At 44.0% G+C, this 27,514-nt stretch overlaps 36 non-coding genes and 2 pseudogenes across 36 annotated transcripts; all 38 read left to right on the top strand.

Moving 5' to 3' along the window:
* Positions 1–2,536: 2,536 nt before the first annotated feature.
* Positions 2,537–2,655, top strand: LOC146024303 (5S ribosomal RNA). Its single transcript, XR_014453688.1, has one exon. It is a non-coding gene; the product is annotated as a 5S ribosomal RNA (ribosomal RNA).
* A 345-nt stretch (positions 2,656–3,000) lies between these two features.
* On the top strand, positions 3,001–3,119 carry LOC146025559 (5S ribosomal RNA). Its single transcript, XR_014454218.1, has one exon. It is a non-coding gene; the product is annotated as a 5S ribosomal RNA (ribosomal RNA).
* Positions 3,120–3,463: 344 nt separating this feature from the next.
* On the top strand, positions 3,464–3,584 carry LOC146024447 (5S ribosomal RNA). The gene has a single exon (XR_014453828.1). It is a non-coding gene; the product is annotated as a 5S ribosomal RNA (ribosomal RNA).
* Positions 3,585–3,929: 345 nt separating this feature from the next.
* LOC146022885 (5S ribosomal RNA) lies at positions 3,930–4,048 on the top strand. Its single transcript, XR_014452323.1, has one exon. It is a non-coding gene; the product is annotated as a 5S ribosomal RNA (ribosomal RNA).
* A 346-nt stretch (positions 4,049–4,394) lies between these two features.
* LOC146023499 (5S ribosomal RNA) lies at positions 4,395–4,513 on the top strand. Its single transcript, XR_014452914.1, has one exon. It is a non-coding gene; the product is annotated as a 5S ribosomal RNA (ribosomal RNA).
* A 345-nt stretch (positions 4,514–4,858) lies between these two features.
* Positions 4,859–4,977, top strand: LOC146025557 (5S ribosomal RNA). The gene has a single exon (XR_014454215.1). It is a non-coding gene; the product is annotated as a 5S ribosomal RNA (ribosomal RNA).
* A 344-nt stretch (positions 4,978–5,321) lies between these two features.
* Positions 5,322–5,440, top strand: LOC146021721 (5S ribosomal RNA). Its single transcript, XR_014451198.1, has one exon. It is a non-coding gene; the product is annotated as a 5S ribosomal RNA (ribosomal RNA).
* Positions 5,441–5,785: 345 nt separating this feature from the next.
* LOC146025556 (5S ribosomal RNA) lies at positions 5,786–5,904 on the top strand. Its single transcript, XR_014454214.1, has one exon. It is a non-coding gene; the product is annotated as a 5S ribosomal RNA (ribosomal RNA).
* Positions 5,905–6,249: 345 nt separating this feature from the next.
* On the top strand, positions 6,250–6,368 carry LOC146025555 (5S ribosomal RNA). The gene has a single exon (XR_014454213.1). It is a non-coding gene; the product is annotated as a 5S ribosomal RNA (ribosomal RNA).
* A 344-nt stretch (positions 6,369–6,712) lies between these two features.
* On the top strand, positions 6,713–6,833 carry LOC146024986 (5S ribosomal RNA; annotated as a pseudogene).
* A 345-nt stretch (positions 6,834–7,178) lies between these two features.
* Positions 7,179–7,297, top strand: LOC146022883 (5S ribosomal RNA). Its single transcript, XR_014452321.1, has one exon. It is a non-coding gene; the product is annotated as a 5S ribosomal RNA (ribosomal RNA).
* Positions 7,298–7,643: 346 nt separating this feature from the next.
* LOC146023498 (5S ribosomal RNA) lies at positions 7,644–7,762 on the top strand. The gene has a single exon (XR_014452913.1). It is a non-coding gene; the product is annotated as a 5S ribosomal RNA (ribosomal RNA).
* A 345-nt stretch (positions 7,763–8,107) lies between these two features.
* On the top strand, positions 8,108–8,226 carry LOC146025553 (5S ribosomal RNA). Its single transcript, XR_014454212.1, has one exon. It is a non-coding gene; the product is annotated as a 5S ribosomal RNA (ribosomal RNA).
* A 462-nt stretch (positions 8,227–8,688) lies between these two features.
* Positions 8,689–8,807, top strand: LOC146021557 (5S ribosomal RNA). The gene has a single exon (XR_014451037.1). It is a non-coding gene; the product is annotated as a 5S ribosomal RNA (ribosomal RNA).
* Positions 8,808–15,198: 6,391 nt separating this feature from the next.
* Positions 15,199–15,317, top strand: LOC146023611 (5S ribosomal RNA). Its single transcript, XR_014453022.1, has one exon. It is a non-coding gene; the product is annotated as a 5S ribosomal RNA (ribosomal RNA).
* A 345-nt stretch (positions 15,318–15,662) lies between these two features.
* Positions 15,663–15,781, top strand: LOC146025552 (5S ribosomal RNA). Its single transcript, XR_014454211.1, has one exon. It is a non-coding gene; the product is annotated as a 5S ribosomal RNA (ribosomal RNA).
* A 345-nt stretch (positions 15,782–16,126) lies between these two features.
* Positions 16,127–16,245, top strand: LOC146023422 (5S ribosomal RNA). The gene has a single exon (XR_014452841.1). It is a non-coding gene; the product is annotated as a 5S ribosomal RNA (ribosomal RNA).
* A 345-nt stretch (positions 16,246–16,590) lies between these two features.
* LOC146023907 (5S ribosomal RNA) lies at positions 16,591–16,709 on the top strand. Its single transcript, XR_014453308.1, has one exon. It is a non-coding gene; the product is annotated as a 5S ribosomal RNA (ribosomal RNA).
* Positions 16,710–17,053: 344 nt separating this feature from the next.
* Positions 17,054–17,172, top strand: LOC146024207 (5S ribosomal RNA). Its single transcript, XR_014453596.1, has one exon. It is a non-coding gene; the product is annotated as a 5S ribosomal RNA (ribosomal RNA).
* Positions 17,173–17,518: 346 nt separating this feature from the next.
* On the top strand, positions 17,519–17,637 carry LOC146022033 (5S ribosomal RNA). Its single transcript, XR_014451501.1, has one exon. It is a non-coding gene; the product is annotated as a 5S ribosomal RNA (ribosomal RNA).
* A 345-nt stretch (positions 17,638–17,982) lies between these two features.
* Positions 17,983–18,101, top strand: LOC146021555 (5S ribosomal RNA). Its single transcript, XR_014451035.1, has one exon. It is a non-coding gene; the product is annotated as a 5S ribosomal RNA (ribosomal RNA).
* Positions 18,102–18,446: 345 nt separating this feature from the next.
* LOC146023421 (5S ribosomal RNA) lies at positions 18,447–18,565 on the top strand. The gene has a single exon (XR_014452840.1). It is a non-coding gene; the product is annotated as a 5S ribosomal RNA (ribosomal RNA).
* Positions 18,566–18,910: 345 nt separating this feature from the next.
* On the top strand, positions 18,911–19,029 carry LOC146023906 (5S ribosomal RNA). The gene has a single exon (XR_014453307.1). It is a non-coding gene; the product is annotated as a 5S ribosomal RNA (ribosomal RNA).
* Positions 19,030–19,373: 344 nt separating this feature from the next.
* Positions 19,374–19,492, top strand: LOC146024206 (5S ribosomal RNA). Its single transcript, XR_014453595.1, has one exon. It is a non-coding gene; the product is annotated as a 5S ribosomal RNA (ribosomal RNA).
* Positions 19,493–19,838: 346 nt separating this feature from the next.
* LOC146022032 (5S ribosomal RNA) lies at positions 19,839–19,957 on the top strand. The gene has a single exon (XR_014451500.1). It is a non-coding gene; the product is annotated as a 5S ribosomal RNA (ribosomal RNA).
* Positions 19,958–20,302: 345 nt separating this feature from the next.
* LOC146023586 (5S ribosomal RNA) lies at positions 20,303–20,421 on the top strand. Its single transcript, XR_014452998.1, has one exon. It is a non-coding gene; the product is annotated as a 5S ribosomal RNA (ribosomal RNA).
* Positions 20,422–20,766: 345 nt separating this feature from the next.
* Positions 20,767–20,885, top strand: LOC146024021 (5S ribosomal RNA). The gene has a single exon (XR_014453418.1). It is a non-coding gene; the product is annotated as a 5S ribosomal RNA (ribosomal RNA).
* A 344-nt stretch (positions 20,886–21,229) lies between these two features.
* LOC146022031 (5S ribosomal RNA) lies at positions 21,230–21,348 on the top strand. The gene has a single exon (XR_014451499.1). It is a non-coding gene; the product is annotated as a 5S ribosomal RNA (ribosomal RNA).
* Positions 21,349–21,693: 345 nt separating this feature from the next.
* LOC146024673 (5S ribosomal RNA) lies at positions 21,694–21,811 on the top strand (annotated as a pseudogene).
* A 345-nt stretch (positions 21,812–22,156) lies between these two features.
* On the top strand, positions 22,157–22,275 carry LOC146022926 (5S ribosomal RNA). The gene has a single exon (XR_014452362.1). It is a non-coding gene; the product is annotated as a 5S ribosomal RNA (ribosomal RNA).
* A 344-nt stretch (positions 22,276–22,619) lies between these two features.
* On the top strand, positions 22,620–22,738 carry LOC146022595 (5S ribosomal RNA). The gene has a single exon (XR_014452043.1). It is a non-coding gene; the product is annotated as a 5S ribosomal RNA (ribosomal RNA).
* A 346-nt stretch (positions 22,739–23,084) lies between these two features.
* On the top strand, positions 23,085–23,203 carry LOC146022030 (5S ribosomal RNA). Its single transcript, XR_014451498.1, has one exon. It is a non-coding gene; the product is annotated as a 5S ribosomal RNA (ribosomal RNA).
* Positions 23,204–23,548: 345 nt separating this feature from the next.
* LOC146023585 (5S ribosomal RNA) lies at positions 23,549–23,667 on the top strand. Its single transcript, XR_014452997.1, has one exon. It is a non-coding gene; the product is annotated as a 5S ribosomal RNA (ribosomal RNA).
* Positions 23,668–24,012: 345 nt separating this feature from the next.
* Positions 24,013–24,131, top strand: LOC146022364 (5S ribosomal RNA). Its single transcript, XR_014451823.1, has one exon. It is a non-coding gene; the product is annotated as a 5S ribosomal RNA (ribosomal RNA).
* A 345-nt stretch (positions 24,132–24,476) lies between these two features.
* Positions 24,477–24,595, top strand: LOC146024020 (5S ribosomal RNA). The gene has a single exon (XR_014453417.1). It is a non-coding gene; the product is annotated as a 5S ribosomal RNA (ribosomal RNA).
* Positions 24,596–24,939: 344 nt separating this feature from the next.
* LOC146022363 (5S ribosomal RNA) lies at positions 24,940–25,058 on the top strand. The gene has a single exon (XR_014451822.1). It is a non-coding gene; the product is annotated as a 5S ribosomal RNA (ribosomal RNA).
* Positions 25,059–25,403: 345 nt separating this feature from the next.
* Positions 25,404–25,522, top strand: LOC146022029 (5S ribosomal RNA). Its single transcript, XR_014451497.1, has one exon. It is a non-coding gene; the product is annotated as a 5S ribosomal RNA (ribosomal RNA).
* A 345-nt stretch (positions 25,523–25,867) lies between these two features.
* LOC146025529 (5S ribosomal RNA) lies at positions 25,868–25,986 on the top strand. The gene has a single exon (XR_014454188.1). It is a non-coding gene; the product is annotated as a 5S ribosomal RNA (ribosomal RNA).
* The last annotated feature ends 1,528 nt before the right edge of the window (positions 25,987–27,514 follow it).

Raw genomic sequence — 27,514 nt, 5'->3', positions numbered from 1 at the left:
TTGAATCTTGTGTGGGTTGTGAGGATTGAGAAGGGGTATTCCTCTCTAGGAATTTGTCCATACCCCTCTGGACAACACAATTGTCTCCTTGTGTGTGTGTACCCAATGAGCTATTAAATCCTAGAGATTCTATTTATGGACAAAGCCGGTGGGTTATCTGGTGTGTAGTCTGGAGGTCAAGTTACCCCATAGTAACATACATTAATCCATTACATTTCTAGTTCTGTGGTGATCACTCAAATGGTCACCAGGCCTAAATAGTGTGCCCTACTAATGGGCAGCTGTGTTCTGAAACAATCTGTGAGCAGAATGTACCAACTATGGTGAGATTGTTGGTTCTGGGCTAAGCGCCCGTCCGGTCTAGGAGAAAAGACTACTAGAGTACAACTCCCGAAATTGGGACCAAGTGGCTCTTATGTGGTTTGTTAGTATATTGCGGCTTTACAGGGGCCTACAGACCAAGATTTCTGCGGGCGTCGGCGGGTGCGTCCGTTCGCTCCTAACCGCCAGTCAGGCCCCCCTGCTCTGTATGGTAAATCAGTTAACAAACGTAATGGGGTGTGTGCCTAGATTGTCAGCTTGCAGGACTACGTTTGGCAGTGCGTGTGTTACTATGCTAAGTTCAGCTAGTAAACGTTTTGTAGTGTTGTGCGGATATAAGACAACTACAGGGGTCACCTCTCCTCCGCAGCCAAAGAGCTTAATAACAGTGGTGAAACTTTCCTTTTCAAAGAAACTTGTGAATAAGAAAAACAGATATAGATACGTGTTCGTGCCTTCCAAGCTACTACTTGGTGGTTCAGCTCAGTAAGTGAGTGATTGAGTCCCCTTGACTGGGCAGTAGTGGTAAATGTGGTGGGTTGGCAGGCTGCCAGTGGGTCCCCCCAGGTAGGCAGGCGGCAATCCAGACAAGCGGGTGTACTTGGTTCTCAGTCCCGGATCGTTTGCTTTCTGAGCCTAGGGATTCACCTGCCAGGTGCTCAGTTCAGAGTATTTCTGTCCAGGCCAAGAGGGGGCAGACAGCAGTGTCACCAGCTGGTAAATAGGGGGTAGTGGGCTCTCAGTGGGCTCTCTGCTCTGTTCTGCTTCAAGGATGTGTAGCAGCCTCTGATCCTTTACCCACAGCCAGGGTCAAGTATTTTTAGTGGTCTCCACTGCCAGCGGCCGCTCTGTGAGACCAGATGTGTGGCAAAAAAGGGGGGGGGGGTAAAGCTAACACCCTGGTTATGAGGATGATCCTCCGTTGGGAGAGGGGAGACTCTCCTGGCTGCGAGGCAAGGGGAGTATCTGTGTGGGGCTCTCTCCCAGCAGTGCTCCCCAGGGTGGTGCTGTCTCTGTATGTGTGGGTATGATGGGGTGTCGCACTTCACGGGTGCCCAGGCCCCCAAGCCTGATCCCCACACAGCCAAATTGGTCCCAAGGGCAGGGCAGGATGCGCGTCCACGTGGGGCTCACCCCCTGCGCAGCACCGGCAAGGGGCACAGGTTTCTCCGTGTATGTAAGGGATAGGGGGGTTGTTACTCACAAGGCGCAGGAGGCGCTTGGAGACCTCTCGCTGTGTAGGCTCCCCCTCGCCTCGGCAGGTCCCGTAGACGACGAGGTGCTGCTCCGTCCAGCAGTGTCGGGCGGGAGGGAGAGGAGTCCTCCCGCACCCCGCTCGCAGCCGGTCGCCGTCTCCCCTGGGTGTTGTGTATCGGAGAGGCCACGGGGGAAGGCACGCAACCCGCGTCGCCTCAGGTGTGCGCCGTGGAGCGGTCTCCGGCGCGGTGTGCTGCACTGTTCTCGCCCGGCCCCTGCTTCCTCCTCAGGCTGGGTTTTTCTGCGGGGGATTCTCCAGGGGTGCACCTCGCGCCGGTTAGGTGTTTCTGTGCCCCGGTCCCGGCTGTCGCTCTCTGGGCAGGGGGCATGCTGTGAAGTGGAGCGCCTCTGGTTTGGCACCCTGCCTCGTGCCTGGCGGTTCTGTGGGCCGTCTGCGCTAAGGGGCCAGACCCCGGTGGTCTGCTCGATTGTCGGCTCCAATAAATATACCCCCACACTCCTCACGATGTGGAGCGGTCAAAGGGGTAGGTTTAGTGCTTTTTTGAGGCACTGGGGGGGTCGATGCCAGAGGATTTTCTCTGGGGGAGAAGGGAGCCTCTCTAAAATGCGGCCGCTCTAGGCGCCCCGCCCACCGGAAGTCTCTGCTGTAGGTTTTTTAACATTACTGGCAAATTGTTTTTATTCTCTAGCTATTTAAATTGGAAACTTTTTCTTTTTATTGCCTGTAGAGACATTTGTAAGAGGTCAAACAGACACAATAGCCATCACCTAAAGACTTACCACACTGTTTAGGCCCAATTCCAACTGCTTTTGGCAGCTAAACAGTGTTGAGCCTCTTTAGTAGTTTAATTTAAGATCCCCTGCTAATATCATGTCCTGTAGGTCTTTTTACATTACCAACACATGATTTTTTTCAGTAAGCAAAAACAGTTAGGATGCTTTTTTATTAGCTTACCTGATGATAGAAGAGAAGAGGTCAAAACAGTGCATGTATCTCACATACAGCCATACCACATTGGATAGGCCCAATCTCGTCTGATCTTGGAAGCTAAGCAGTGTTGGGCCTGGTTAGTACTTGGGTGGGAGACCACATGGGAACACCAGGTGCTGTAGATTTTTTCACATTACTGGCAAATTGTTTTTATTCTCTATCTATTTAAATTGGAAACTTTTTCTTTTTATTGCCAGCACAGACATTTAGAAGAGGTCAAACATACACAATAGCCATCACCTAAAGACTTACCACACTGTTTAGGCCCAATTCCAACTGCTTTTGGCAGCTAAACAGTGTTGAGCCTCTTTAGTAGTTTAATTTAAGATCCCCTGCTAATATCATGTCCTGTAGGTCTTTTTACATTGCCAACACATGATTTTTTTCAGTAAGCAAAAACAGTTACGAAACTTTTTTATTAGCTTACCTGGTGATAGAAGTAGAAGAGGGCAAAAAAGTGCCTGTATCCCACCTACAGCCATACCACATTGGATATGCCCAATCACGTCTGATCTTGGAAGCTAAGCAGTGTTGGGCCTGGTTAGTACTTGGGTGGGAGACCACATGGGAACACCAGGTGCTGTAGGTTTTTTCACATTACTGGCAAATTGTTTTTATTCTCTAGATATTTAAATTGGAAACTTTTTCTTTTTATTGCCTGTAGAGACATTTGTAAGAGGTCAAACAGACACAATAGCCATCACCTAAAGACTTACCACACTGTTTAGGCCCAATTCCAACTGCTTTTGGCAGCTAAACAGTGTTGAGCCTCTTTAGTAGTTTAATTTAAGATCCCCTGCTAATATCATGTCCTGTAGGTCTTTTTACATTACCAACACATGATTTTTTTCAGTAAGCAAAAACAGTTAGGAAGCTTTTTTATTAGCTTACATGGTGATAGAAGAGAAGAGGGCAAAAAAGAGAATGTATCTCACCTACAGCCATACCCCATTGGATATGCCCAATCTCGTCTGATCTTGGAAGCTAAGCAGTGTTGGGCCTGGTTAGTACTTGGGTGGGAGACCTCATGGGAACACCAGGTGCTGTGTAGGTTTTTTCACATTACTGGCAAATTGTTTTTATTCTCTAGCTATTTAAATTGGAAACTTTTTCTTTTTATTGCCTGTAGAGACATTTAGAAGAGGTCAAACATACACAATAGCCATCACCTAAAGACTTACCACACTGTTTAGGCCCAATTCCAACTGCTTTTGGCAGCTAAACAGTGTTGAGCCTCTTTAGTAGTTTAATTTAAGATCCCCTGCTAATATCATGTCCTGTAGGTCTTTTTACATTGCCAACACATGATTTTTTTCAGTAAGCAAAAACAGTTACGAAACTTTTTTATTAGCTTACCTGGTGATAGAAGTAGAAGAGGGCAAAAAAGTGCCTGTGTCTCACCTACAGCCATACCACATTGGATATGCCCAATCTCGTCTGATCTTGGAAGCTAAGCAGTGTTGGGCATGGTTAGTACTTGGGTGGGAGACCACATGGGAACACCAGGTGCTGTAGGTTTTTTCACATTACTGGCAAATTGTTTTTATTCTCTAGCTATTTAAATTGGAAACTTTTTCTTTTTATTGCCTGTAGAGACATTTGTAAGAGGTCAAACAGACACAATAGCCATCACCTAAAGACTTACCACACTGTTTAGGCCCAATTCCAACTGCTTTTGGCAGCTAAACAGTGTATGAGCCTCTTTAGTAGTTTAATTTAAGATCCCCTGCTAATATCATGTCCTGTAGGTCTTTTTACATTACCAAAACATGATTTTTTTCATTAAGCCAAAACAGTTAGGAAACTTTTTTATTAGCTTACCTGGTGATAGAAGTAGAAGAGGGCAAAACAGTGCATGTATCTCACATACAGCCATACCACATTGGATAGGCCCAATCTCGTCTGATCTTGGAAGCTAAGCAGTGTTGGGCCTGGTTAGTACTTGGGTGGGAGACCACATGGGAACACCAGGTGCTGTAGGTTTTTTCACATTACTGGCAAATTCTTTTTATTCTCTATCTATTTAAATTGGAAACTTTTTCTTTTTATTGCCAGCACAGACATTTAGAAGAGGTCAAACATACACAATAGCCATCACCTAAAGACTTACCACACTGTTTAGGCCCAATTCCAACTGCTTTTGGCAGCTAAACAGTGTTGAGCCTCTTTAGTAGTTTAATTTAAGATCCCCTGCTAATATCATGTCCTGTAGGTCTTTTTACATTGCCAACACATGATTTTTTTCAGTAAGCAAAAACAGTTACGAAACTTTTTTATTAGCTTACCTGGTGATAGAAGTAGAAGAGGGCAAAAAAGTGCCTGTATCCCACCTACAGCCATACCACATTGGATATGCCCAATCACGTCTGATCTTGGAAGCTAAGCAGTGTTGGGCCTGGTTAGTACTTGGGTGGGAGACCACATGGGAACACCAGGTGCTGTAGGTTTTTTCACATTACTGGCAAATTGTTTTTATTCTCTAGATATTTAAATTGGAAACTTTTTCTTTTTATTGCCTGTATAGACATTTGTAAGAGGTCAAACAGACACAATAGCCATCACCTAAAGACTTACCACACTGTTTAGGCCCAATTCCAACTGCTTTTGGCAGCTAAACAGTGTTGAGCCTCTTTAGTAGTTTAATTTAAGATCCCCTGCTAATATCATGTCCTGTAGGTCTTTTTACATTGCCAACACATGATTTTTTTCAGTAAGCAAAAACAGTTAGGAAGCTTTTTTATTAGCTTACATGGTGATAGAAGAGAAGAGGGCAAAAAAGAGAATGTATCTCACCTACAGCCATACCACATTGGATATGCCCAATCTCGTCTGATCTTGGAAGCTAAGCAGTGTTGGGCCTGGTTAGTACTTGGGTGGGAGACCACATGGGAACACCAGGTGCTGTAGATTTTTTCACATTACTGGCAAATTGTTTTTATTCTCTATCTATTTAAATTGGAAACTTTTTCTTTTTATTGCCAGCACAGACATTTAGAAGAGGTCAAACATACACAATAGCCATCACCTAAAGACTTACCACACTGTTTAGGCCCAATTCCAACTGCTTTTGGCAGCTAAACAGTGTTGAGCCTCTTTAGTAGTTTAATTTAAGATCCCCTGCTAATATCATGTCCTGTAGGTCTTTTTACATTGCCAACACATGATTTTTTTCAGTAAGCAAAAACAGTTACGAAACTTTTTTATTAGCTTACCTGGTGATAGAAGTAGAAGAGGGCAAAAAAGTGCCTGTATCCCACCTACAGCCATACCACATTGGATATGCCCAATCACGTCTGATCTTGGAAGCTAAGCAGTGTTGGGCCTGGTTAGTACTTGGGTGGGAGACCACATGGGAACACCAGGTGCTGTAGGTTTTTTCACATTACTGGCAAATTGTTTTTATTCTCTAGATATTTAAATTGGAAACTTTTTCTTTTTATTGCCTGTAGAGACATTTGTAAGAGGTCAAACAGACACAATAGCCATCACCTAAAGACTTACCACACTGTTTAGGCCCAATTCCAACTGCTTTTGGCAGCTAAACAGTGTTGAGCCTCTTTAGTAGTTTAATTTAAGATCCCCTGCTAATATCATGTCCTGTAGGTCTTTTTACATTACCAACACATGATTTTTTTCAGTTAGCAAAAACAGTTACGAAACTTTTTTATTAGCTTACCTGGTGATAGAAGTAGAAGAGGGCAAAAAAGTGCCTGTATCCCACCTACAGCCATACCACATTGGATATGCCCAATCACGTCTGATCTTGGAAGCTAAGCAGTGTTGGGCCTGGTTAGTACTTGGGTGGGAGACCACATGGGAACACCAGGTGCTGTAGGTTTTTTCACATTACTGGCAAATTGTTTTTATTCTCTAGATATTTAAATTGGAAACTTTTTCTTTTTATTGCCTGTAGAGACATTTGTAAGAGGTCAAACAGACACAATAGCCATCACCTAAAGACTTACCACACTGTTTAGGCCCAATTCCAACTGCTTTTGGCAGCTAAACAGTGTTGAGCCTCTTTAGTAGTTTAATTTAAGATCCCCTGCTAATATCATGTCCTGTAGGTCTTTTTACATTACCAACACATGATTTTTTTCAGTAAGCAAAAACAGTTAGGAAGCTTTTTTATTAGCTTACATGGTGATAGAAGAGAAGAGGGCAAAAAAGAGAATGTATCTCACCTACAGCCATACCCCATTGGATATGCCCAATCTCGTCTGATCTTGGAAGCTAAGCAGTTTTGGGCCTGGTTAGTACTTGGGTGGGAGACCTCATGGGAACACCAGGTGCTGTGTAGGTTTTTTCACATTACTGGCAAATTGTTTTTATTCTCTAGCTATTTAAATTGGAAACTTTTTCTTTTTATTGCCTGTAGAGACATTTAGAAGAGGTCAAACATACACAATAGCCATCACCTAAAGACTTACCACACTGTTTAGGCCCAATTCCAACTGCTTTTGGCAGCTAAACAGTGTTGAGCCTCTTTAGTAGTTTAATTTAAGATCCCCTGCTAATATCATGTCCTGTAGGTCTTTTTACATTGCCAACACATGATTTTTTTCAGTAAGCAAAAACAGTTACGAAACTTTTTTATTAGCTTACCTGGTGATAGAAGTAGAAGAGGGCAAAAAAGTGCCTGTGTCTCACCTACAGCCATACCACATTGGATATGCCCAATCTCGTCTGATCTTGGAAGCTAAGCAGTGTTGGGCATGGTTAGTACTTGGGTGGGAGACCACATGGGAACACCAGGTGCTGTAGGTTTTTTCACATTACTGGCAAATTGTTTTTATTCTCTAGCTATTTAAATTGGAAACTTTTTCTTTTTATTGCCTGTAGAGACATTTGTAAGAGGTCAAACAGACACAATAGCCATCACCTAAAGACTTACCACACTGTTTAGGCCCAATTCCAACTGCTTTTGGCAGCTAAACAGTGTATGAGCCTCTTTAGTAGTTTAATTTAAGATCCCCTGCTAATATCATGTCCTGTAGGTCTTTTTACATTACCAAAACATGATTTTTTTCATTAAGCCAAAACAGTTAGGAAACTTTTTTATTAGCTTACCTGGTGATAGAAGTAGAAGAGGGCAAAACAGTGCATGTATCTCACATACAGCCATACCACATTGGATAGGCCCAATCTCGTCTGATCTTGGAAGCTAAGCAGTGTTGGGCCTGGTTAGTACTTGGGTGGGAGACCACATGGGAACACCAGGTGCTGTAGGTTTTTTCACATTACTGGCAAATTCTTTTTATTCTCTATCTATTTAAATTGGAAACTTTTTCTTTTTATTGCCAGCACAGACATTTAGAAGAGGTCAAACATACACAATAGCCATCACCTAAAGACTTACCACACTGTTTAGGCCCAATTCCAACTGCTTTTGGCAGCTAAACAGTGTTGAGCCTCTTTAGTAGTTTAATTTAAGATCCCCTGCTAATATCATGTCCTGTAGGTCTTTTTACATTGCCAACACATGATTTTTTTCAGTAAGCAAAAACAGTTACGAAACTTTTTTATTAGCTTACCTGGTGATAGAAGTAGAAGAGGGCAAAAAAGTGCCTGTATCCCACCTACAGCCATACCACATTGGATATGCCCAATCACGTCTGATCTTGGAAGCTAAGCAGTGTTGGGCCTGGTTAGTACTTGGGTGGGAGACCACATGGGAACACCAGGTGCTGTAGGTTTTTTCACATTACTGGCAAATTGTTTTTATTCTCTAGATATTTAAATTGGAAACTTTTTCTTTTTATTGCCTGTATAGACATTTGTAAGACCTCATGGGAACACCAGGTGCTGTAGGTTTTTTCACATTACTGGCAAATTGTTTTTATTCTCTAGCTATTTAAATTGGAAACTTTTTCTTTTTATTGCCTGTAGAGACATTTGTAAGAGGTCAAACAGACACAATAGCCATCACCTAAAGACTTACCACACTGTTTAGGCCCAATTCCAACTGCTTTTGGCAGCTAAACAGTGTTGAGCCTCTTTAGTAGTTTAATTTAAGATCCCCTGCTAATATCATGTCCTGTAGGTCTTTTTACATTACCAACACATGATTTTTTTCAGTAAGCAAAAACAGTTAGGAAGCTTTTTTATTAGCTTACCTGGTGATAGAGGAGAAGAGGGCAAAAAAGAGCATGTATCTCACCTACAGCCATACCACATTGGATAGGCCCAATCTCATCTGATCTTGGAAGCTAAGCAGTGTTGGGCCTGGTTAGTACTTGGGTGGGAGACCACATGGGAACACCTGGTGCTGTAGGTTTTTTAACATTACTGGCAAATTGTTTTTATTCTCTAGCTATTTAAATTGGAAACTTTTTCTTTTTATTGCCAGTACAGACATGACAGGGTATTGTCTAATCGCTGTGCCCAATTATCCCCCCACAAATGACATAACTCTCTTGTTGGATAAAATTGGCCACAGCAGCCATCTTTATTGAAACAATACAAAATTAACAATAATCAAAAACATTCCCCACGGAAGGTGGTCCCCGAGGCCCTCAATAAATCAATCCACACCTCTAAGCACTTCCAGGAGTTGTTACCCCCAGCCGATAGCGATTGGCTCGAGGGCACCAATTGTCAACACCCAGTGCTCATTAATTAGCCTCACCCAGGGGAGTCCAGCCCCCTCATGGGGCCCTCCCCGCCGCATAATTAAGCCTCAATGCCACTAACCTCGAGGACCCCCCTCCGCACAGGCCACTGTGACAAAAGACAACCTATCAATAATTCTTCCTAAAAATTATAAAATTAGGGAGGGTGGGTGGGAGCTGTTCAGAAAAATCTCCCAGTGACCCCTATTTCCTGCCTGCACTCTGCTTATATACCCTTACTACACCCCGTTAAGCCCCTCCCCCTATGACCCTCTCCTTAGACACCCCTTCTATGACTGTCCAGCTAGTCAGCTCCCTACAAACCCTGTCAGGGGAGCCTACCCCCAGGCTTTGCCTCCAGTCCGGCTCCTACATGACAGGGTATTGTCTAATCGCTGTGCCCAATTATTCCCCCACAAATGACATAACTCTCTTGTTGGATAAAATTGGCCACAGCAGCCATCTTTATTGAAACAATACAAAATTAACAATAATCAAAAACATTCCCCACGGAAGGTGGTCCCCGAGGCCCTCAATAAATCATTCCACACCTCTAAGCACTTCCAGGAGTTGTTACCCCCAGCCGATAGCGATTGGCTCGAGGGCACCAATTGTCAACACCCAGTGCTCATTAATTAGCCTCACCCAGGGGAGTCCAGCCCCCTCATGGGGCCCTCCCCGCCGCATAATTAAGCCTCAATGCCACTAACCTCGAGGACCCCCCTCCGCCACCAAGCACGGGGTTAAGCCCTTGACCCCGGGCGACCCCCCCACATCCGGAACGCTGTTTCTATCCCTTCCTGTAGTCCCAAGGACCAAACATCGATCCCTACAGCGTTCAAATGCACACCGTCTCCTCTCCAAAAAGCACCGGCACCAGACTCAAGTTCCCTGTGCCTCACCACTACCGCGCCGTTTCTAGCCATAAAACGCCCAATTGCCCTGTTGACTTTTATCCGTGCCTTATTGATCTTGTCAGCCGACCTTGCATCCCTCCAATAACGGCGCGGCACAATATCCGACCAAACTGTGATCACCTCTGGAAACATTGCCCATAAACGTAGGAGATCAAACTTGATATCCCGTATCAACTCCCTAAATGGTCTGCTCCCAAGGTCATTCCCTCCCACGTGCAACACTAATATGTCGGGAGCCCTATCGAGCCGAACAAAACGGTGAAATTCCTGTAACATTCCACTCCATACCATACCGTGCTTCCCCAGCCATCGAACCACTGCCTCCTCTCTATCCAAACCTAGCTGGCGGCCGTTCGGTCTGACATCAGCCCGCAAAGCTCCCCAAAAGACATATGAATGTCCTAAAATCCAAATCAGGCACGGGGGATGCCCTAAAATTAGAAAGAACACAATCAGCCTCAACAATCCCCTAAACGAACATATGAACGAAAACGAGACGATTCCCATCGCCCAATGCGCTTAATCAGCTCATCTCCCAAACCCATCCTAGCAGCCTCAGTTGCGGCCCCGATGCGGAAAGAGTGACCCGCGTATTCCTCCCCCTTGAGGCCCAACGTCCGCAGGACTGCTCTAAACACGCTTGTGAACTGGAACCGTGATAAAAAGGACCCATTCGCATGCATCAGCAAAGGATCCCTTTCTCTGCCCACTCTGACTTCCTTAAATATCCTCAGCCGTGCTACCGGGCACATATCTGAGCCCGGTACAGAGAAGAGAACTACCTTCTTCCCCCTCCCTAATTGATCCGTCTTAGACCTCCTCACCACTAGCTCCACCCTATCCGAGTATAAATCCACATCCTCCCCTAACAAACCTCCCGGCCTGGAGACGCTTGGACTCACGAGTTCACCAATCCGCAGTGCCCCGAAGAAGGCAAGCGAAAAGGCTACCCCGAACAACCTTTCCTCGAAATTGAAACTACAGACCTCACCCAACTTCCTGCCCATATTCTGCAACAACTGGAAGGACACCGGCCTTCTCTGATCCTGTACTACATGTCCTTTTCTCCAGCCTTTTAAAGCCTGCGCAATCAGGAAATTCTTTGTGACATCAGGCCTCCCACCTGCACGAAACCCAAAAGCTAAGCCCGCCATACAGCGCGTGATCTTAGCCACTGACCAACCAATCTCCTTACAATGGCCTATGTATAGCAAGACAGCCAACTCGTCATCATCCTCTTTCAAACCTACTACCTCACGCCATTCTAACCAGCTCCGCCATTCCTGATTGTATGCCGACCATGTATTTGGGGCCAAGGATTCCCTGATGAGCTGATCGACTACCCGTCCAGCAGAGCCCAGAGCCGACTCGGGAACCCGGTCCCCTCCCTGTCCGCCTCTGGCGCCAACTCCCGGAATCGTTCCCACTGTGAACGAGATAAAGAATCCGCAATGCCGTTAGAGACACCGGGAACGTGCCTAGCCACAACCCACAAATTCAAAGCCAGACATTCCAATACCAACTGCTGCAAAATAGTAACCACCGGCGGTGAAGATGCCGACAATTGATTAATAGCCATGACCACCCCCAAATTATCGCAGTAAAAACAAATCTTCCTATCGCGGAACAGCTCACCCCAAACAACTGCAACCAAAATAGGAAACAATTCCAACAATGCTAAATTTTTAACCAAGCCTCTCTGCACCCAAGACTCCGGCCACCGGCCCACACACCAATGTCCCTGGCAATAAGCCCCAAAACCGCCACTCCCAGCGGCGTCTGTGAAAAGGTCTAGCTCTGTAGCCACGCACGTGTCTGACATCCGTAACGCCCTGCCATTAAAGGTTTCCAGAAAAGATGCCCACACCCGCAAGTCCCCTTTCAACTCACTACCTAATCTGACAAAATGATGAGGAAGAACCACCCCTGCTGTCGCTGCTGCCAGCCTCCTGCTGAAAATGCGGCCCATCGGCATAATGCGACACGCAAAATTCAACTTACCCAGCAAGGACTGTAATTCCCTCAATCTGATTTTCTTCAACAGCAACGCCCTCCCTACCTCGGCCTTCAAACCCAGTAACTTTTCTTCAGGCAAGCGACACTCCATATTCACAGTATCAATGACAATACCCAAAAAACTGATCACAGTCGCAGGGCCCTCCGTCTTTCCCGGAGCAAGCGGGACCCCAAAGTCTGCCGACACCCTTTCAACAGTCCTCAACAATAAATCACATACACCGGTCCCCCCGGACCAATACATAAAAAATCATCTAGGTAATGAATAACTGAACTGCACCCAGAGACATCCTTAACCACCCACTCCAAAAAGGAACTAAAGGCCTCAAAATAAGCACACGACAAGGAGCACCCCATCGGTAAACAACGATCAACAAAAAACTCCCCATCCCAACAACATCCCAACAAGCGCAAACTGGTTGGATGAACAGGCAGCAACCGGAATGCCGATTCAATATCAGTCTTTGCCAACATGGCCCCTTTCCCAAACCGCTTCACCCACTTAACTGCCGCATCAAAGGATGTATAAACCACCGAGCAGATGTCGGGGTCAATGCCATCATTGACCGACGCCCCTTTTGGGAAGGATAAATGGTGTATCAGACGAAACTTGTTCGCCTCCTTTTTTGGCACCACCCCCAACGGAGAGACTATCAAATCTGGCCACGGTGCCGCCCTAAACGGTCCAGCCATACGACCCAGCTGCACCTCCTTAAACAGTTTTTCCTGCACCACTTCAGGATGCTCCCTAGCAGACTTCAAATTCCTCCTAAAACTTCTTGACACCTGCACGTCAGAAGGTATCTTAAAACCTTCCCTAAACCCCTCCTCCAACAAGGCGGCTGTCCGCTGGTCAGGATACCTACGCAGATAACCCAGCATCCTTTCCAGCCGAACTGGTGTCGCCCCCTTTTGAACTACTGTCTCGGGACTTCCCTCTGAAACATTTATTTGCCCCATGGTTCCCTCCACATGATGAACATTCATGCTTGAATTTGCATTTTGCTCCAAACCGGCATGACCCGTCGTTGAAGGCAAAGCAGAGTCCCTTCTGCATGGCCGTCCCGCTTGTGGCCTCTCTCGGCCCCCCCCCATCCCCACGAAAGGGCTGCCCACTTTTTATGGGGGCCGTTACCTTTAACCATAAAGCAATATCCTTATGATCCCAACGAATGTTGGGGCGAACCGCCTTCCTCTGCCTAAACTGCTCATCATACCTGAGCCAGGCCATGCCCCCGTACACACGGTATGCCTCTCCTATCGCATCCATGTAACAGAATAAGCCTGAACAATTGTCAGGTGCCTTCTCCCCAATCACACTAGCTAAAATAGCAAATGCCTGTAACCAATTTGTGAATGTCCGCGGTATCAGCCGATACCGCCGCCGTTCCTCCTCCTCCTTTTTCTCCTCCTTGCGGGGCCTATCCAGGTTAAAACGCTCTAAGGGTAGTAATGAAAATATATCCACATATTCCCCTTTCCAAATCTTCTCCCTCACCTCCTGCTTCAGGTGGGCCCCCAATGGCCCCTCAAAACATACATACACCTCCCCTTTCGCAGTGTCACTAAGCCTCCCACTCTCATCCTGCGTCACCACACTGCCCCCTTCAGCCCCTGCCCTGCTGCTGCTTTGCTCCCCGCCGGGTACCAGCACCACGCTGCTCCACGGCACCCCACTGCTAACCGGCACCCCACTGCTAACCGTCACCCCACTGCTAACCGGCACCCCACTGCTAACAGGCACACTATTACTGACCGGCACACTAATGCTAGCTGGTGTGCCCGAATTCTGCGGTGCCCATGCTGCCGCCGGGGACGGCCCCGCCCCCTGCCGCAAACCCACCAGCCAATCTGCAAAACCACTCAATAATTCGGTAAAGCCCCTACTCATTTCCCCCTGGGGGGCTAACCCTCCCCCCCCCTGACTTTGTGCTAAAGCATTAATAGACATAGAGACAGACTCACCAGGCTGCCTGGGGGCTGTGAACCCAGCAGCCGCAGGTCCAGTGTCCTGACGGGTCCCAGATGAAGAAGGACCAGGTATCTCTCCATCGTCTGCTGACGCTGCCATCTCTCTTCTCCTGTCATCCCGACCTTCAGGCATAGCACCAGCCGGCGTGACCGCGTTGGAGGCGGAGCCAGCTGTGCGTCTCTCGCTCCGTGTACCAGGCCTGCGGTCCGCAGCCTGTACTTCTGCCCCCCTGGCACGACTCACCCCGCGATGGGCAGCAGCATGCCCCGCATGCCCCGCCGCTCCAGGTCCAGACCCACGTGACGCCGGATCTTCTTGCACGTGGGGGGGGTTCCCCCCGCGCGGAGGGTTCCGCCTGCATGTTGGATTCCTCCCAGACCTGGTCCTGCGGGCGGAAGGTGCCCGGCCCGCAGCCTGGCCTGGAGGGTCCCTGACGGGGCTCCTAGAACGGCGCTGAACCCTGGGGGACACAGATGGGCTAAAGCGCTCCGGAGGCCTGGACCTCCGAGGCCGTGCACCCGCTGGAGCAGCCTCCTGCGTTGCTGCTCCCAGTCCCCCCAGCAGACCTGACATCTGCTGCTGCAGCCACTCTGTCCCTCTGGTGCCTGCTGCCTCCCTGAGGGCAGCCAGCGCTGCAGATACCTCAGCATCAGCGTTTGGGGAAGCCATGGGAGATGCAGTGCTGCTTAGCTGTTCAGAAAAATCTCCCAGTGACCCCTATTTCCTGCCTGCACTCTGCTTATATACCCTTACTACACCCCGTTAAGCCCCTCCCCCTATGACCCTCTCCTTAGACACCCCTTCTATGACTGTCCAGCTAGTCAGCTCCCTACAAACCCTGTCAGGGGAGCCTACCCCCAGGCTTTGCCTCCAGTCCGGCTCCTACATTTGGAAGAGGTCAAACAGACACAATAGCCATCACCTAAAGACTTACCACACTGTTTAGGCCCAATTCCAACTGCTTTTGGCAGCTAAACAGTGTTGAGCCTCTTTAGTAGTTTAATTTAAGATCCCCTGCTAATATCATGTCCTGTAGGTCTTTTTACATTGCCAACACATGATTTTTTTCAGTAAGCAAAAACAGTTACGAAACTTTTTTATTAGCTTACCTGGTGATAGAAGTAGAAGAGGGCAAAAAAGTGCCTGTATCTCACCTACAGCCATACCACATTGGATATGCCCAATCTCGTCTGATCTTGGAAGCTAAGCAGTGTTGGGCCTGGTTAGTACTTGGGTGGGAGACCACATGGGAACACCAGGTGCTGTAGGTTTTTTCACATTACTGGCAAATTGTTTTTATTCTCTATCTATTTAAATTGGAAACTTTTTCTTTTTATTGCCAGCACAGACATTTAGAAGAGGTCAAACATACACAATAGCCATCACCTAAAGACTTACCACACTGTTTAGGCCCAATTCCAACTGCTTTTGGCAGCTAAACAGTGTTGAGCCTCTTTAGTAGTTTAATTTAAGATCCCCTGCTAATATCATGTCCTGTAGGTCTTTTTACATTGCCAACACATGATTTTTTTCAGTAAGCAAAAACAGTTACGAAACTTTTTTATTAGCTTACCTGGTGATAGAAGTAGAAGAGGGCAAAAAAGTGACTGTATCCCACCTACAGCCATACCACATTGGATATGCCCAATCACGTCTGATCTTGGAAGCTAAGCAGTGTTGGGCCTGGTTAGTACTTGGGTGGGAGACCACATGGGAACACCAGGTGCTGTAGGTTTTTTCACATTACTGGCAAATTGTTTTTATTCTCTAGATATTTAAATTGGAAACTTTTTCTTGTTATTGAATGTAGAGACATTTGTAAGAGGTCAAACAGACACAATAGCCATCACCTAAAGACTTACCACACTGTTTAGGCCCAATTCCAACTGCTTTTGGCAGCTAAACAGTGTTGAGCCTCTTTAGTAGTTTCATTTAAGATCCCCTGCTAATATCATGTCCTGTAGGTCTTTTTACATTACCAACACATGATTTTTTTCAGTAAGCAAAAACAGTTAGGAAGCTTTTTTTATTAGCTTACCTGGTGATAGAAGAGAAGAGGGCAAAAAAGAGCATGTATCTCACCTACAGCCATACCACATTGGCTAGGCCCAATCTCGTCTGATCTTGGAAGCTAAGCAGTGTTGGGCCTGGTTAGTACTCGGGTGGGAGACCACATGGGAACACCTGGTGCTGTAGGTTTTTTAACATTACTGGCAAATTGTTTTTATTCTCTAGCTATTTAAATTGGAAACTTTTTCTTTTTATTGCCAGTACAGACATTTGGAAGAGGTCAAACAGACACAATAGCCATCACCTAAAGACTTACCACACTGTTTAGGCCCAATTCCAACTGCTTTTGGCAGCTAAACAGTGTTGAGCCTCTTTAGTAGTTTAATTTAAGATCCCCTGCTAATATCATGTCCTGTAGGTCTTTATACATTGCCAACACATGATTTTTTTCAGTAAGCAAAAACAGTTACGAAACTTTTTTATTAGCTTACCTGGTGATAGAAGTAGAAGAGGGCAAAAAAGTGCCTGTATCTCACCTACAGCCATACCACATTGGATAGGCCCAATCTCGTCTGATCTTGGAAGCTAAGCAGTGTTGGGCCTGGTTAGTACTTGGGTGGGAGACCACATGGGAACACGAGGTGCTGTAGGTTTTTTCACATTACTGGCAAATTGTTTTTATTCTCTAGCTATTTAAATTGGAAACTTTTTCTTTTTATTGCCTGTAGAGACATTTGTAAGAGGTCAAACAGACACAATAGCCATCACCTAAAGACTTACCACACTGTTTAGGCCCAATTCCAACTGCTTTTGGCAGCTAAACAGTGTTGAGCCTCTTTAGTAGTTTAATTTAAGATCCCCTGCTAATATCATGTCCTGTAGGTCTTTTTACATTACCAAAACATGATTTTTTTCAGTAAGCAAAAACAGTTAGGAAGCTTTTTTATTAGCTTACCTGGTGATAGAAGAGAAGAGGGCAAAAAAGAACATGTATCTCACCTACAGCCCTACCACATTGGATAGGCCTAATCTCGTCTGATCTTGGAAGCTAAGCAGTGTTGGGCCTGGTTAGTACTTGGGTGGGAGACCACATGGGAACACCTGGTGCTGTAGGTTTTTTCACATTACTGGTAAATTGTTTTTATTCTCTAGCTATTTAAATTGGAAACTTTTTCTTTTTATTGCCAGTACAGACATTTGGAAGAGGTCAAACAGACACAATAGCCATCACCTAAAGACTTACCACACTGTTTAGGCCCAATTCCAACTGCTTTTGGCAGCTAAACAGTGTATGAGCCTCTTTAGTAGTTTCATTTAAGATCCCCTGCTAATATCATGTCCTGTAGGTCTTTTTACATTACCAAAACATGATTTTTTTCATTAAGCCAAAACAGTTAGGAAACTTTTTTATTAGCTTACCTGGTGATAGAAGTAGAAGAGGGCAAAAAAGTGCATGTATCTCACCTACAGCCATACCACATTGGATAGGCCCAATCTCGTCTGATCTTGGAAGCTAAGCAGTGTTGGGCCTGGTTAGTACTTGGGTGGGAGACCACATGGGAACACCAGGTGCTGTAGGTTTTTTCACATTACTGGCAAATTGTTTTTATTCTCTATCTATTTAAATTGGAAACTTTTTCTTTTTATTGCCAGCACAGACATTTAGAAGAGGTCAAACATACACAATAGCCATCACCTAAAGACTTACCACACTGTTTAGGCCCAATTCCAACTGCTTTTGGCAGCTAAACAGTGTTGAGCCTCTTTAGTAGTTTAATTTAAGATCCCCTGCTAATATCATGTCCTGTAGGTCTTTTTACCTTGCCAACACATGATTTTTTTCAGTAAGCAAAAACAGTTACGAAACTTTTTTATTAGCTTACCTGGTGATAGAAGTAAAAGAGGGCAAAAAAGTGCCTGTATCTCACCTACAGCCATACCTCATTGGATATGCCCAATCACGTCTGATCTTGGAAGCTAAGCAGTGTTGGGCCTGGTTAGTACTTGGGTGGGAGACCACATGGGAACACCAGGTGCTGTAGGTTTTTTCACATTACTGGCAAATTGTTTTTATTCTCTAGATATTTAAATTGGAAACTTTTTCTTGTTATTGAATGTAGAGACATTTGTAAGAGGTCAAACAGACACAATAGCCATCACCTAAAGACTTACCACACTGTTTAGGCCCAATTCCAACTGCTTTTGGCAGCTAAACAGTGTTGAGCCTCTTTAGTAGTTTCATTTAAGATCCCCTGCTAATATCATGTCCTGTAGGTCTTTTTACATTACCAACACATGATTTTTTTCAGTAATCAAAAACAGTTAGGAAGCTTTTTTTATTAGCTTACCTGGTGATAGAAGAGAAGAGGGCAAAAAAGAGCATGTATCTCACCTACAGCCATACCACATTGGCTAGGCCCAATCTCGTCTGATCTTGGAAGCTAAGCAGTGTTGGGCCTGGTTAGTACTCGGGTGGGAGACCACATGGGAACACCTGGTGCTGTAGGTTTTTTAACATTACTGGCAAATTGTTTTTATTCTCTAGCTATTTAAATTGGAAACTTTTTCTTTTTATTGCCAGTACAGACATTTGGAAGAGGTCAAACAGACACAATAGCCATCACCTAAAGACTTACCACACTGTTTAGGCCCAATTCCAACTGCTTTTGGCAGCTAAACAGTGTTGAGCCTCTTTAGTAGTTTAATTTAAGATCCCCTGCTAATATCATGTCCTGTAGGTCTTTATACATTGCCAACACATGATTTTTTTCAGTAAGCAAAAACAGTTACGAAACTTTTTTATTAGCTTACCTGGTGATAGAAGTAGAAGAGGGCAAAAAAGTGCCTGTATCTCACCTACAGCCATACCACATTGGATAGGCCCAATCTCGTCTGATCTTGGAAGCTAAGCAGTGTTGGGCCTGGTTAGTACTTGGGTGGGAGACCACATGGGAACACGAGGTGCTGTAGGTTTTTTCACATTACTGGCAAATTGTTTTTATTCTCTAGCTATTTAAATTGGAAACTTTTTCTTTTTATTGCCTGTAGAGACATTTGTAAGAGGTCAAACAGACACAATAGCCATCACCTAAAGACTTACCACACTGTTTAGGCCCAATTCCAACTGCTTTTGGCAGCTAAACAGTGTTGAGCCTCTTTAGTAGTTTAATTTAAGATCCCCTGCTAATATCATGTCCTGTAGGTCTTTTTACATTACCAAAACATGATTTTTTTCAGTAAGCAAAAACAGTTAGGAAGCTTTTTTATTAGCTTACCTGGTGATAGAAGAGAAGAGGGCAAAAAAGAACATGTATCTCACCTACAGCCCTACCACATTGGATAGGCCTAATCTCGTCTGATCTTGGAAGCTAAGCAGTGTTGGGCCTGGTTAGTACTTGGGTGGGAGACCACATGGGAACACCTGGTGCTGTAGGTTTTTTCACATTACTGGTAAATTGTTTTTATTCTCTAGCTATTTAAATTGGAAACTTTTTCTTTTTATTGCCAGTACAGACATTTGGAAGAGGTCAAACAGACACAATAGCCATCACCTAAAGACTTACCACACTGTTTAGGCCCAATTCCAACTGCTTTTGGCAGCTAAACAGTGTATGAGCCTCTTTAGTAGTTTCATTTAAGATCCCCTGCTAATATCATGTCCTGTAGGTCTTTTTACATTACCAAAACATGATTTTTTTCATTAAGCCAAAACAGTTAGGAAACTTTTTTATTAGCTTACCTGGTGATAGAAGTAGAAGAGGGCAAAAAAGTGCATGTATCTCACCTACAGCCATACCACATTGGATAGGCCCAATCTCGTCTGATCTTGGAAGCTAAGCAGTGTTGGGCCTGGTTAGTACTTGGGTGGGAGACCACATGGGAACACCAGGTGCTGTAGGTTTTTTCACATTACTGGCAAATTGTTTTTATTCTCTATCTATTTAAATTGGAAACTTTTTCTTTTTATTGCCAGCACAGACATTTAGAAGAGGTCAAACATACACAATAGCCATCACCTAAAGACTTACCACACTGTTTAGGCCCAATTCCAACTGCTTTTGGCAGCTAAACAGTGTTGAGCCTCTTTAGTAGTTTAATTTAAGATCCCCTGCTAATATCATGTCCTGTAGGTCTTTTTACCTTGCCAACACATGATTTTTTTCAGTAAGCAAAAACAGTTACGAAACTTTTTTATTAGCTTACCTGGTGATAGAAGTAAAAGAGGGCAAAAAAGTGCCTGTATCTCACCTACAGCCATACCTCATTGGATATGCCCAATCTCGTCTGATCTTGGAAGCTAAGCAGTGTTGGGCCTGGTTAGTACTTGGGTGGGAGAACACATGGGAACACCAGGTGCTGTAGGTTTTTTCACATTACTGGCAAATTGTTTTTATTCTCTATCTATTTAAATTGGAAACTTTTTCTTTTTATTGCCAGCACAGACATTTAGAAGAGGTCAAACATACACAATAGCCATCACCTAAAGACTTACCACACTGTTTAGGCCCAATTCCAACTGCTTTTGGCAGCTAAACAGTGTTGAGCCTCTTTAGTAGTTTCATTTAAGATCCCCTGCTAATATCATGTCCTGTAGGTCTTTTTACATTGCCAACACATGATTTTTTTCAGTAAGCAAAAACAGTTACGAAACTTTTTTATTAGCTTACCTGGTGATAGAAGTAAAAGAGGGCAAAAAAGTGCCTGTATCTCACCTACAGCCATACCACATTGGATATGCCCAATCTTGCCTGATCTTGGAAGCTAAGCAGTGTTGGGCCTGGTTAGTACTTGGGTGGGAGACCACATGAGAACACCAGGTGCTGTAGGTTTTTTCACATTACTGGCAAATAGTTTTTATTCTCTAGCTATTTAAATTGGAAACTTTTTCTTTTTATTGCCTGTAGAGACATTTGTAAGAGGTCAAACAGACACAATAGCCATCACCTAAAGACTTACCACACTGTTTAGGCCCAATTCCAACTGCTTTTGGCAGCTAAACAGTGTTGAGCCTCTTTAGTAGTTTCATTTAAGATCCCCTGCTAATATCATGTCCTGTAGGTCTTTTTACATTACCAACACATGATTTTTTTCAGTAAGCAAAAACAGTTAGGAAGCTTTTTTATTAGCTTACCTGGTGATAGAAGAGAAGAGGGCAAAAAAGAACATGTATCTCACCTACAGCCATACCACATTGGATAGGCCCAATCTCGTCTGATCTTGGAAGCTAAGCAGTGTTGGGCCTGGTTAGTACTTGGGTGGGAGACCACATGGGAACACCAGGTGCTGTAGGTTTTTTCACATTACTGGCAAATTGTTTTTATTCTCTATCTATTTAAATTGGAAACTTTTTCTTTTTATTGCCAGCACAGACATTTAGAAGAGGTCAAACATACACAATAGCCATCACCTAAAGACTTACCACACTGTTTAGGCCCAATTCCAACTGCTTTTGGCAGCTAAACAGTGTTGAGCCTCTTTAGTAGTTTAATTTAAGATCCCCTGCTAATATCATGTCCTGTAGGTCTTTTTACCTTGCCAACACATGATTTTTTTCAGTAAGCAAAAACAGTTACGAAACTTTTTTATTAGCTTACCTGGTGATAGAAGTAGAAGAGGGCAAAAAAGTGCCTGTATCTCACCTACAGCCATACCACATTGGATAGGCCCAATCTCGTCTGATCTTGGAAGCTAAGCAGTGTTGGCCTGGTTAGTACTTGGGTGGGAGACCACATGGGAACACCAGGTGCTGTAGGTTTTTTCACATTACTGGCAAATTGTTTTTATTCTCTAGCTATTTAAATTGGAAACTTTTTCTTTTTATTGCCTGTAGAGACATTTGTAAGAGGTCAAACAGACACAATAGCCATCACCTAAAGACTTACCACACTGTTTAGGCCCAATTCCAACTGCTTTTGGCAGCTAAACAGTGTTGAGCCTCTTTAGTAGTTTCATTTAAGATCCCCTGCTAATATCATGTCCTGTAGGTCTTTTTACATTGCCAACACATGATTTTTTTCAGTAAGCAAAAACAGTTACGAAACTTTTTTATTAGCTTACCTGGTGATAGAAGTAGAAGAGGGCAAAAAAGTGCCTGTATCTCACCTACAGCCATACCACATTGGATAGGCCCAATCTCGTCTGATCTTGGCAGCTAAGCAGTGTTGGGCCTGGTTAGTACTTGGGTGGGAGACCACATGGGAACACCAGGTGCTGTAGGTTTTTCACATTACTTGCAAATTGTTTTTATTCTCTATCTATTTTAATTGGAAACTTTTTCTTTTTATTGCCAGCACAGACATTTAGAAGAGGTCAAACATACACAATAGCCATCACCTAAAGACTTACCACACTGTTTAGGCCCAATTCCAACTGCTTTTGGCAGCTAAACAGTGTTGAGCCTCTTTAGTAGTTTCATTTAAGATCCCCTGCTAATATCATGTCCTGTAGGTCTTTTTACATTGCCAACACATGATTTTTTTCAGTAAGCAAAAACAGTTACGAAACTTTTTTATTAACTTACCTGGTGATAGAAGTAAAAGAGGGCAAAAAAGTGCCTGTATCTCACCTACAGCCATACCACATTGGATATGCCCAATCTCGCCTGATCTTGGAAGCTAAGCAGTGTTGGGCCTGGTTAGTACTTGGGTGGGAGACCACATGGGAACACCTGGTGCTGTAGGTTTTTTCACATTACTGGTAAATTGTTTTTATTCTCTAGCTATTTAAATTGGAAACTTTTTCTTTTTATTGCCAGTACAGACATTTGGAAGAGGTCAAACAGACACAATAGCCATCACCTAAAGACTTACCACACTGTTTAGGCCCAATTCCAACTGCTTTTGGCAGCTAAACAGTGTATGAGCCTCTTTAGTAGTTTCATTTAAGATCCCCTGCTAATATCATGTCCTGTAGGTCTTTTTACATTACCAAAACATGATTTTTTTCATTAAGCCAAAACAGTTAGGAAACTTTTTTATTAGCTTACCTGGTGATAGAAGTAGAAGAGGGCAAAAAAGTGCATGTATCTCACCTACAGCCATACCACATTGGATAGGCCCAATCTCGTCTGATCTTGGAAGCTAAGCAGTGTTGGGCCTGGTTAGTACTTGGGTGGGAGACCACATGGGAACACCAGGTGCTGTAGGTTTTTTCACATTACTGGCAAATTGTTTTTATTCTCTATCTATTTAAATTGGAAACTTTTTCTTTTTATTGCCAGCACAGACATTTAGAAGAGGTCAAACATACACAATAGCCATCACCTAAAGACTTACCACACTGTTTAGGCCCAATTCCAACTGCTTTTGGCAGCTAAACAGTGTTGAGCCTCTTTAGTAGTTTAATTTAAGATCCCCTGCTAATATCATGTCCTGTAGGTCTTTTTACCTTGCCAACACATGATTTTTTTCAGTAAGCAAAAACAGTTACGAAACTTTTTTATTAGCTTACCTGGTGATAGTATTAAAAGACGGCAAAAAAGTGCCTGTATCTCACCTACAGCCATACCTCATTGGATATGCCCAATCTCGTCTGATCTTGGAAGCTAAGCAGTGTTGGGCCTGGTTAGTACTTGGGTGGGAGAACACATGGGAACACCAGGTGCTGTAGGTTTTTTCACATTACTGGCAAATTGTTTTTATTCTCTATCTATTTAAATTGGAAACTTTTTCTTTTTATTGCCAGCACAGACATTTAGAAGAGGTCAAACATACACAATAGCCATCACCTAAAGACTTACCACACTGTTTAGGCCCAATTCCAACTGCTTTTGGCAGCTAAACAGTGTATGAGCCTCTTTAGTAGTTTAATTTAAGATCCCCTGCTAATATCATGTCCTGTAGGTCTTTTTACATTACCAACACATGATTTTTTTCAGTAAGCAAAAACAGTTAGGAAGCTTTTTTATTAGCTTACCTGGTGATAGAAGAGAAGAGGGCAAAAAAGAGCATGTATCTCACCTACAGCCATACCACATTGGATAGGCCCAATCTCGTCTGATCTTGGAAGCTAAGCAGTGTTGGGCCTGGTTAGTACTTGGGTGGGAGACCACATGGGAACACCTGGTGCTGTAGGTTTTTTCACATTACTGGCAAATTGTTTTTATTCTCTAGCTATTTAAATTGGAAACTTTTTCTTTTTATTGCCAGTACAGACATTTGGAAGAGGTCAAACAGACACAATAGCCATCACCTAAAGACTTACCACACTGTTTAGGCCCAATTCCAACTGCTTTTGGCAGCTAAACAGTGTTGAGCCTCTTTAGTAGTTTCATTTAAGATCCCCTGCTAATATCATGTCCTGTAGGTCTTTTTACATTGCCAACACATGATTTTTTTCAGTAAGCAAAAACAGTTACGAAACTTTTTTATTAGCTTACCTGGTGATAGAAGTAAAAGAGGGCAAAAAAGTGCCTGTATCTCACCTACAGCCATACCACATTGGATATGCCCAATCTTGCCTGATCTTGGAAGCTAAGCAGTGTTGGGCCTGGTTAGTACTTGGGTGGGAGACCACATGAGAACACCAGGTGCTGTAGGTTTTTTCACATTACTGGCAAATAGTTTTTATTCTCTAGCTATTTAAATTGGAAACTTTTTCTTTTTATTGCCTGTAGAGACATTTGTAAGAGGTCAAACAGACACAATAGCCATCACCTAAAGACTTACCACACTGTTTAGGCCAAATTCCAACTGCTTTTGGCAGCTAAACAGTGTTGAGCCTCTTTAGTAGTTTAATTTAAGATCCCCTGCTAATATCATGTCCTGTAGGTCTTTTTACATTACCAACACATGATTTTTTTCAGTAAGCAAAAACAGTTAGGAAGCTTTTTTATTAGCTTACCTGGTGATAGAAGAGAAGAGGGCAAAAAAGAACATGTATCTCACCTACAGCCATACCACATTGGATAGGCCCAATCTCGTCTGATCTTGGAAGCTAAGCAGTGTTGGGCCTGGTTAGTACTTGGGTGGGAGACCACATGGGAACACCTGGTGCTGTAGGTTTTTTCACATTACTGGCAAATTGTTTTTATTCTCTATCTATTTAAATTGGAAACTTTTTCTTTTTATTGCCAGTACAGACATTTGGAAGAGGTCAAACAGACACAATAGCCTCACCTAAAGACTTACCACACTGTTTAGGCCCAATTCCAACTGCTTTTGGCAGCTAAACAGTGTATGAGCCTCTTTAGTAGTTTCATTTAAGATCCCCTGCTAATATCATGTCCTGTAGGTCTTTTTACATTACCAAAACATGATTTTTTTCATTAAGCCAAAACAGTTAGGAAACTTTTTTATTAGCTTACCTGGTGATAGAAGTAGAAGAGGGCAAAAAAGTGCATGTATCTCACCTACAGCCATACCACATTGGATAGGCCCAATCTCGTCTGATCTTGGAAGCTAAGCAGTGTTGGGCCTGGTTAGTACTTGGGTGGGAGACCACATGGGAACACCAGGTGCTGTAGGTTTTTTCACATTACTGGCAAATTGTTTTTATTCTCTATCTATTTAAATTGGAAACTTTTTCTTTTTATTGCCAGCACAGACATTTAGAAGAGGTCAAACATACACAATAGCCATCACCTAAAGACTTACCACACTGTTTAGGCCCAATTCCAACTGCTTTTGGCAGCTAAACAGTGTTGAGCCTCTTTAGTAGTTTAATTTAAGATCCCCTGCTAATATCATGTCCTGTAGGTCTTTTTACCTTGCCAACACATGATTTTTTTCAGTAAGCAAAAACAGTTACGAAACTTTTTTATTAGCTTACCTGGTGATAGAAGTAAAAGAGGGCAAAAAAGTGCCTGTATCTCACCTACAGCCATACCTCATTGGATATGCCCAATCTCGTCTGATCTTGGAAGCTAAGCAGTGTTGGGCCTGGTTAGTACTTGGGTGGGAGACCACATGGGAACACCAGGTGCTGTAGGTTTTTTCACATTACTGGCAAATTGTTTTTATTCTCTAGCTATTTAAATTGGAAACTTTTTCTTTTTATTGCATGTAGAGACATTTGTAAGAGGTCAAACAGACACAATAGCCATCACCTAAAGACTTACCACACTGTTTAGGCCCAATTCCAACTGCTTTTGGCAGCTAAACAGTGTTGAGCCTCTTTAGTAGTTTAATTTAAGATCCCCTGACTTCCGGTTCCGGCAGCGTGGAGTGAGCAGCGTCTCCACGGAGCTCCGTCCTCTGACCTACTCCCTTAACCCAGCAAACTGTCTACCCCACGGAGACACAGATCCAGATCGCCCAGAGCAGTCCCAGAGACCATGGAGAAGCGGCAACAGCCTCCGGCGACGGCGAAATCTCCGCAGCAAACGACTCAGCTCCCGCAGCCGCAGCGTCAGGAGAAAAGGCGCGGTGAGCACACGACGGAGCCAAACCCTGACAACGCCCAGGGTACCCCGCTGGCTAAGAAGCCTATTGTAAATCCGAATCCTGAGCAAGCTACAGGTATTTCTGCACTATCCTACTCAGACCTGGTAGACGCCATACGTAACACGATGTCCCCTCTCCTGCAAAAAGCTGTGTCAGATATTACAGACCAGCTACACTCTCTCACAGGCCGCATAACTACGGCGGAATCTCAGATTTCTGACAACACAGATCAAATCACATCTCTGCAAAGAGAAGTCAGCGTTTTGCAATTGGAAAATAAACGCCTCAGTGAATCTGTGGAAAATATTGAAAACAGAGCCAGGCGCTGTAATTTGAGAATCACTGGCTTGCCAGAAAACCTGAAAGGTGCACAGTTAGAACACTTTGTGCGCAATACACTCCCCAAAATTCTGAATGTGGAGCAGGAATGCTCTGACCTAGTAATAGAGAGAGTACATAGAATGGGAACATTACAGTCACACTCTACAGCGAAGCCAAGAGTGGTAATATTCAAGATATTAAATTATTTACACAGGCAAATCCTGTGGTCAGCATCACGCAAAACCAATCCCATTATTTGGGAAACACACTCACTAAGGATCTACCAAGACTTTTCTATTGAACTGTCTAAATCACGTAAGGCATTTAACCCAGTATGCTCTGAACTGGTTAAAAAGAATATCAAGTTCTACATGATGTACCCAGCACGCCTAAGAATAAGCACATCTATGGGAAACAAAGATTTCACTTCTCCAGCAGAGGCTCAAAAGTTTGCTGCTAGCATGAAACATAATCAAAACTCAGAGGACATTTCAGATAAGCCGGCATAACTGTCCACTGTTTATTATTATAGCAGATTACTGCTAATTATGGTTTAATATATAAATGTTCTCCGAAGTGGGAAATGTCTTTAAATTTCACAGGTATATAACCTAGTGAATTGCAAAAAAGGGAAGGTTGGCAGACGGAAGCCAGCCGATACCACATATTGGTAGAGGAGTTTGGGAGCTGTCAAGATCTTAGCATACCAAAGCCGGAAGTCTCCTTGGTTGTTTACTTAGCTGCATTATAGTATA

The sequence above is a fragment of the Crinia signifera genome, chromosome 7, assembly GCF_055691185.1.
Source record: "Crinia signifera chromosome 7, ASM5569118v1, whole genome shotgun sequence".
Lineage (NCBI taxonomy): Eukaryota > Metazoa > Chordata > Amphibia > Anura > Myobatrachidae > Crinia > Crinia signifera.
Note: the sequence above shows the minus strand (reverse complement) of the source record. Positions and strands in the feature narration are given on the sequence as shown.